General features: G+C 41.2%; 1 long non-coding RNA gene across 1 annotated transcript; it reads right to left on the reverse strand.

Moving 5' to 3' along the window:
• Positions 1 to 6,920: 6,920 nt before the first annotated feature.
• LOC125216636 (uncharacterized) lies at positions 6,921 to 8,098 on the reverse strand. The gene is made up of 2 exons (XR_016132237.1): positions 8,056 to 8,098; positions 6,921 to 7,523 (listed from the first exon to the last, which is right to left on the reverse strand). It is a non-coding gene; the product is annotated as an uncharacterized LOC125216636 (long non-coding RNA).
• Between the last annotated feature and the right edge of the window lie 584 nt (positions 8,099 to 8,682).

Raw genomic sequence — 8,682 nt, forward strand, 5'->3', positions numbered from 1 at the left:
TTCGTTGTAAGGAGCGACAGATATCCCTATAAACTCCGGGTATGGAACTCATCGTGTACCACAGGATCTTGATGAACCGGCGAACCGCCATAATCTCCGCGTTACAAGCCACCGCCATGTTGAAGAAAGGACGCCCGGCCTACCTTGTCTATCTCCACGGAGAAGAGAAAGAGGAAAGGAGCTCAAAGACGTCGCCGTCGTACGAGATTTTCCAGAAATTTTTCCCGAGGTGTTACCCGGACCGCCGCCGGATAGGCAGTTAGAATTTACGATCGACCTTGAACCTGGAGCCGCACCCGTATCCAAGGCACCCTACCGAATGGCGCCTAAGGAATTGGAGGAACTAAAGATACAACTAAAAGAGCGCATGGACTTAGGTTTCATTAGGCCCAGTGTTTCGCTATGGGGCGCACCGGTGCTCTTCGTTAAGAAGAAAGACGGGTCAATGAGAATGTGTATCGACTATAGAGAGTTGAACAAACTGACCCTCAAGAATAAGTATCTGCTACCGAGGATAGACGACCTGTTCGATCAACTTCGAGGAGCCGGCGTGTTTTCTAAGATGGATCAGAAGTCTTGATACCACCAGCTGAAAGTGCGAAAGGAGGATATACCTAAGACCGCATTCCGTACCAGATATGGTCACTATGAGTTCGTCGTGATGCCGTTCGGTCGGACGAATGCCCCAGCAGTGTTTATGGACCTGATGAACCGAGTTTTCCACCCATACCTAGATACGTTCATCCTAGTGTTCATAGATGACATTTTAGTCTACTCGAAGGACGAGAAGGAGCACGCGGAGCACCTACGAATCGCGCTGGAGACGTTGAGGATGGAAAAACTATACGCCAAATTTAGCAAGTGTGAATTCTGGCTGAGAGAAGTGAACTTTTGAGGACACATCGTGTCGGCAGAAGGAATTCGAGTGGACCCCGCCAAGGTTGAGGCTGTACAACAATGGAAGTCGCCATCGACACCGAACGAGATTCGGAGTTTCCTGGGCTTGGCAGGATACTACCGAAGGTTCATAGAAGGGTTCTTCAAGATAGCGAGACCGGTGACCCAACAGCTCAAGAAAGGAATCAAGGTGAACTGGACGCCGGAGTGTGAAGCGAGTTTCCAACTCTTGAAGGAAAAGTTGACCACCGCACCAGTATTAGCTGTGCCAGAGCTTGGGGTGAACTACGTAGTTTACACCGACGCCTCGAAGGTCGGATTAGGATGCGTGTTGATGCAGAATAACAAGGTGATCGTCTACGCGTCACGACAATTGAAACCGCATGAGTTGTACTACCCCACCCACGATTTAGAGTTAGCCGCAGTAGTGCATGCCCTATAGATTTGGAGGCACCATCTCTACGGAGTTAGGTGTGAAATCTTTACGAACCATAAGAGTTTGAAGTATTTCTTCGAGCAGAAGGATCTGAACATGCGACAACGAAGGTGGCTCGAGCTGGTGAAGGATTGCGATTGTGGCATCAACTACCACCCTGGCAAGGCAAACGTAGTGGCAGATGCTTTAAGCCGTAGAGACCACTCGCAACTCGCTGCTTTTCTTACAGAAGAGGAAAGTTTAGTACGGGAGTTGAGTAAGTTGCAAATAGAAGTAGTAAGGACACCCGAAACCGTGAAGGGCCGAATCGTCGCGTTAGTAGTAAAGCCTAATCTAAGGACGAGGATCATTGCAGCACAACGGATGGATGCGAGATTGGAGGAGATTCGAGTTGAAGTAAGAACCGGTGAATCCGGAAGTTTTAGCGAGGCTTCCGAAACCGCTCTCACCTTTGAAGGGAGATTGTGCGTGCCAAACGACGAGGGACTCAGGAACGAGATCATGAGCGAAGCCCACGAAACCCCATACACTGCTCACCCTGGGAGCACGAAGATGTACCAGGATCTGAAGAAGTCTTTTTGGTGGAACGACATGAAGAGGGATGTCACAGCTTTTGTAGAGCGCTGCTTAGCCTGCCAACAGGTGAAAGCCTTACACCAACGACCGTACGGGAAGTTACAACCGCTTGAGATACCCGAGTGGAAATGGGAGCACATCGCCATGGACTTCGTAACGGCGTTGCCGAGGACCCTAAAAGGGAAAACCGCGATCTGGGTGATCATAGATCGACTTACCAAAAGTGCGCACTTCATACAAGAGATCGTACGATTACATGGAGTCCCGGTGATGATTACGTCCGATCGTGACCCGAAGTTCACCTCGAAGTTTTGGACTAGTCTGCAGCGCGAGCTTGGAACCCGACTAAACTTTAGCACGACTTTTCACCCACAGTCCGATGGACAATCTGAAAGAACGATACAAACGCTAGAGGACATGCTAAGGGCCGTGGTGCTCGACCGAGGCGGAAGTTGGAAGACCGCACTCCCTCTGATCGAGTTCGCTTACAACAACAGCTTCCAAGCAACGATCGGCATGGCGCCGTATGAAGCACTTTATGGAAGAAAGTGTAGATCTCCGCTCTATTGGGATGAAGTTGGCGAACGAAGGGCACTTGGACTCGATGCAGTCGAAGAGATGGTCGAAATCGTTCGATAGATCCGCGCAAGGATGAAGTTGGAGAAGAAAATCAATTTTTCCGGATTTAATTTAATTCTTGGGATATTTGTCCAAATTAAATCCAAAACCCAATTATTCCTTATTTTTATTGAGAAACATCGAGCCCCTTATTTTCCTAGGTGATTTTCGAAAATCACCTATGTTGGGAAGGAAATATTATTTTGCTTGTTTAATTGATTCCTTGTTTGATTTCCTTCCATACCTAGAATTTAAATATTCTACCAAATCTTTCCATACTTCAAGAGACCTTGTCATATCTCATTTTAGTTAATATTAAAAATCCATGCCTTATTTAAAAGGCTACTACACGCCTATTTCCCTTCCTCCAATGGGAGAATTTTAATTTTATTTTGCTCCGCGATATTTTATTCTACTCCGTAAAATATACCAAAACAAAATCTTGGCTAATTGGGAACCATATATTTCGAAATTTACATACCTTGACACCCTAGTCTATTTTTGTTAATTCTTCTTCCCTATTATTGTGTAGAATAAAATCTTACCAAATATTCTATACTATTTACCTAAAGATCTTATTGAGCACTATAAATAAGAGGAACCCCTAACCCTAGCCCCCATAATTTTCGCCCCCCTCCCTTCTCCACTCTCTCTCAATTTTCTTCTATTTTGCTTCAATAATCCTTCAACCTTTGAGAAGAATTGGAGTTTGAGCCTCAAGATTTTTGAAGAACCAAGTCTTTACTTCGTTTCTACCGTTCGTTTTTCTCAAAAAGGTATCCTCATATTAATCTTCTTCTTTCTACTCGATTCCTCTTCTTTCTAACTGATTAATCGGTATTCTTGAACCCTCATGCATCTTGTTGAGTGAAAGTGGGGTAAAGGGGATATGGAAATATGAATGCATGAGTGTGGCGTGTGTGTGTGTGGCGTGGCGTGGCGTGTGTGTGAGTGGCGTGCGTGTGTGTGAGTGTGTGTGTTGTGTTTGTGTGGTGTGTGTATGATGGCAATATACTCTTGTATGACACATGTTGATATTAGATCTAGAGTTGAGATGCGAATGAAACTTACGCGATGAACATGACCTTGATTGATTAATGATGCTAAAATAGATCGGTGGGAAAAGGGAAAAGCGTTGAGACATGCATGAGTTAGGAGTTTGTATTAAATCTGATTTGTGATATGTGCCTATGTGATTAAACAGGTGAAACCTCAGTTGCAAAGCCGGATAGCAAGGGAAAGAACTTACTTGAAACCTAAGCAGTCGAGGTGGGCTTTACTCTTAAACTCTTTTATGTGCAAATCTATGAATGTAGAGAAATAAAGGTGGTTTAACTGTTATGGCATGCCTATGTCTGTTTTGTTGTGATATTGTGCGCCTTATGCCCAGTTTGAGAGTTCGCTCCATTGGGTTATAGGGCTATGGATATGATTAAACGAATTCGGGTCTGAGTACGGGCCGCAAACCCTACCAGGCTGTGTACACGAGGGGATCGGGAGCCGTCCTTGCTAGTCGGCCGGTCTCGTGGGCGAAAAGTGTGGCCACACTTTCGTCGCACCATGGAAAGATTGTGATTGTGATTGTGGAAATTTATGAGAAAAGTGGGGAGTTGTTTGACTGGCCAGTCTATGGAAAATATATTTTGTGATACTCGTGATATTCTATTATAACTGCTTAAAACTTGAGTTCACTTGGTAAGGGTGGCATAACCTATAAAACGTTTTGGCAACGAGTTCACTAAGTATTTCAAAATACTCACCCCTGCATGTGTTTTCCTTATGTGCAGGTTGAACGATGACGAGCGGTGGCGGGTGTTGAGCATGATAACTAATTAAGATGGATGTTTTGAACTTCAAGCGTAGTTGTGTCTTCATACATAGCTGCTCTTTCTCTTGGTCGTTTCCGCTGAAATTATTTTGAAACACTTTGATTTATTTTGGATATTTTGAAATCTCCTTTCGGTTTAGAGGCCTTAGACTATCGTGTGGTTTTTATCCTGGAAACTATGTCATACTCTTGAGAGATTTGATCGTAATTTACGATACCTTCCTTTTTCTTATTTAAGCTTCTAGGTTAAGTTGTTGTTTTAATGCTCTGATAGTTCCTTTAAAGTTTTGGTCAAAACTCTTTAAATGAAAACCCTAGCCTATGTCGAACTCTTAAAGTCCGTTTTGGTAGCAGTCGTCGCATTTATTGTACCCTAGGAAGGCGGGCTGTTACAGTTGGTATCAGAGCCTCAGTTCTTTCTGCTCTGGACCCAAGAGTCTTTTCAAAAATCTAAGTTGTCCTTGTAATCACTTTCTAATGAACTGAATGTGGAAGGCTCAACACCGCAACTCGTCTCGTTCAACCACGAAGAAAGAGGTACAGAATATTTCTATGATTGAAACTTTATGCTCTTAGAAATTTCGGTGGAAAGTGTTATTTTTGTGAAAAGCATGCCATAAGTGTTGGAAATATTGTGAATGTGAAGCGATGCTTCCCGAATGATGATCTGTCGAATGTGTATGAGAACTTGTGAAAATTGTGAAATGCGAATGTGATTACGTGAGATTATGTCGAAATGTTGCGATGCTTAGACCTGGACCTTTTGGAACCTAGCATGACTTAGCTATACGATCACAGCGCTTGTACCAACAATAGAAACATGGAATGACTAGTATAAGGCAATTAGTGTATGTGGAACTCGACGGATTGTGAGAGGAAACGCGCGAATAGCTGCCTTAGGAGAGAGAACGCCCGACGATACTATCTTCGTACCGCCATCTTTTGCTTTTACGCATAAGTATCCTTTTTCGCAGCACCACTTGGAACCATACACACTTGTTATTCTTTTTACCCTTTGTGGCGGTGCTGACTTGTTCCTTTTCCCCTTTATGTAGATGGTTCAACCCTATCACACCCTTATGCGTCGCCGTTATGCCAAGAATAGGAACTTTCTGGTGGAACGCTATAGAGAGCTGGAATGGGACGGAAAGCAGTTCCTCCTGAACTTCGTCGTTTCCGCTGAAAATTATTTTGAAACACTTTGATTTATTTTGGATATTTTGCACTCTCCTTTCGGTTTAGAGGCCTTAGACTATCGTGTGGTTTTTATCTTGGAAACTATGTCATACTCTTGAGATATTTGATCGTAATTTACGATATCCTTTTTCTTATTTAAGCTTCTAGGTTAAGTTGTTGTTTTAATGCTCTGATAGTTCCTTTAAAGTTTTGGCCAAAACTCTTTAAATGAAAACCCTAGCCTATGTCGAACTCTTAAAGTCCGTTTTGGTAGCAGTCGTCGCATTTATTGTACCCTAGGAAGGCGGGCTGTTACAGAAAATGTGTGGACTGTGGACCCATTTAAACTATTAGTTTTATATTGGATTGTGAGTGTAAAAAGGTTGGTGAAATATGGGATTTGCATACTAAAAGTGGAATAAAGTAAATGGTTCTATAAATTGTGGACAAACTAAAATGACAAAAGAGTTCTTTAAATGGTGGACGGGGGGAGTAAGAGATATGGAAAAAGTAGAGATGATGGTATTTACATTTTAGGAAATGTTTCATTTTGAATGAGACGATCCAAAAAGGAAAATGTTTCATTTTTAATAGGAAACGCCATTGTTTTCGAGCAAATGGTTGAACCTTTTGTTCTAGGTTAATGATTGCCCACGATTCGAAGAAAAGCTTAAAACAAATGGGCCACTAACTAGATTTTATTTTGGGCTGAAAGATATATATTGAGCATGGGTAAGGGACAGAAAAAGAAGGTTGATTTGGCTCAGTCAACATGACTACGTTTCAAGACTATTGAAGAGGTTCATTCAAGATGGAGAATGCAATGGAGACAACAACTGCACTGGCCCAACACTTCAAGTTGTCAACAAAGCAGATGCCACAATGCATGCCATGATTTCTACAAGACCAGGATCGATAAGTGTGACTAGCAAGTTTATGGCCAACCATGATTTCTACAAGACCAGGGTCGATAAGTGTGACTAGCAAGTTTATGGCCAACCATGGAAGAGAACACTGAAATGGTGATTTTGGCATACTGTTCGGACGGTTTGATGAGTATAAATGTGATGTTATAATTGGATATTGTGAATCTGATTTTGTAGGGAATATTGATAACAGAAGATTCCAATCTGGTTACATTTTCACAATGTTTGGAGCAGCCATTAGTTGGAAGTCAAATCTCGAAAGTGCGGTTGCATTGTCAACTAACTACAGAAGTTGAATTCATGGCTCTAACAGCTGCCTTGAAGAAGAGTTATTGGTTGAAGGAGATAGCTACTATTTGACCAATTTGTCCCCAGGACACTTTTCTTCGTGCCCTATTATTAGCCAATTGAATATGACACAAACGACACTTTTCTTCGTGCCCTATTATTAGCCAATTGAATATGACACAAACTAACTACTGTACTACACAACCTAGACATCCATATATGATTCAAATCAACCACACAATTTGTACATATGAAGCAACATCGGATCATCAGATACATGTATCTGGAGATTATTAGCATAACGACAAGAAAAGGAAACGAAACAAAGCACACAACTTAAGAGAAAACAATAAAAGGTAATGGATGTTTGGGACACAAGTAGTAGCTCAGAGTGACTTGGTTTCTCTGACATGGAAGCTGAAGCTGTAATAGCTGATGCCGGTGTAAGTACCATCAACATGATTTGTCGTTTTCCAAACAAGGTGCAGGAGGGCTTTGAGACGTCCTCTTCCACCTGGATGGATTCAGCAATGATGAATTTGTCGTTTTCTTTGCGGCGCCAGTATCTGTTGAAATAGCCGAATTTGAGGTTGACATATTTGGCGTTAGTGATAGAACGCTCCACATCAATCTTGACGAGCGTGCTGAATATGTCCTCTTCTCCCAAAACTACTGATGCGCCATCAGCCTTGAAGTAAGCATGGCCTTTACTTCCGTACGCTTTCGATTTGATCACGATCACCCTTGGAAGAGAGATTGTTGCCATGTTTCTTCCACCCTGAAAATTAAATGAGAAACTGTATAAATTTGTTGTGTCAAAAACTAGTAACACCAGTTTTTGATGAGAGACATGCTCAAGCCTGCAGCCATTATATTGTTAACAATCAATAATCTAAAATGAACATGATTTTAATTAACGATTTTATGAGGCAGGGTTACCAAAATTGCACTACCAAAAATAACAAATTTACCGACGGAAAATTCCGTGGGTAACTCAAAATTTCCGGTTGGTAAACTGTTTTATCGACAGACTGTCCGTCAGTAATTCACATGTCGGTAATTTGTTATTAGTTATGGCCAACAGAAAATCCATTGGAAACACCGATATAGATATCGGTAGTTACCGACGGATTGTCAGCCGTCGGTAATTCCGTCGATAATCAACCTTTTTTCGTAGTGTTGAAAACGAAATGGATAAAGCATATATCTATAAAAATAGAGTGCAAGCAAAGAAATTATATATCTACAAAACCATAAACTAATTTATAGATTAAAAATTCCAAGGAGGATGGATGAGGCTGTTGGATTACAGAAATTTGGAAAAGAAGAAATGGTTTTCTTGCTGCTGTGATTTTCCGGAAATGGGAGGGCTCTATTTATAGATTTTGATTTAAGGGACTAGTTAACATTGTGGTATTTCTTAAGCTCTTTGTTTATCTTGTGGCTGTGGCATGTGGGACCAAATAAATTTATCTAGAACCTATAGTACTGCTCCATCCGTTCCACTTAAAATGAAACATTTGGGAACCGACACGGAATTTTATGTAAGATTGTTTTGTGAGTTAATGAAAAGAGAATAAAGCAAGAGAGGTGAAAAAGTAGATATAGAGTTGTTTCTATTTTAAGGGACGTTTCATTTTTAATAGGACAATTCAAAAAAGAAACGTTTCATTTTAAATGAGACTGAGGAGTACATTTTACCATAAAGCTATGAACTATATATGATCGGATTATAAAATGTCGTGAACTTTAAAAGTTTAAAATTAAGGCAAAATGATAATGATAACGAAGGTGCTCTACAGTTTCAACCTATTTTTTTCTTTTTTTTTTTATGCTCTCTCTTTTAAAATTCTCTACTTCTCTTTTCTTCTATATTTTGTTAAAATATCTAGATAATTCTATTAAAAAATATCAAAATATTTCTGTTAAATTAAAAA

The sequence above is a fragment of the Salvia hispanica genome, chromosome 6 (genome assembly GCF_029641045.1).
Source record: "Salvia hispanica isolate PSC_SH4W2 chromosome 6, Shi_PSC_v1, whole genome shotgun sequence".
In the NCBI taxonomy this organism is placed as follows: domain Eukaryota; kingdom Viridiplantae; phylum Streptophyta; class Magnoliopsida; order Lamiales; family Lamiaceae; genus Salvia; species Salvia hispanica.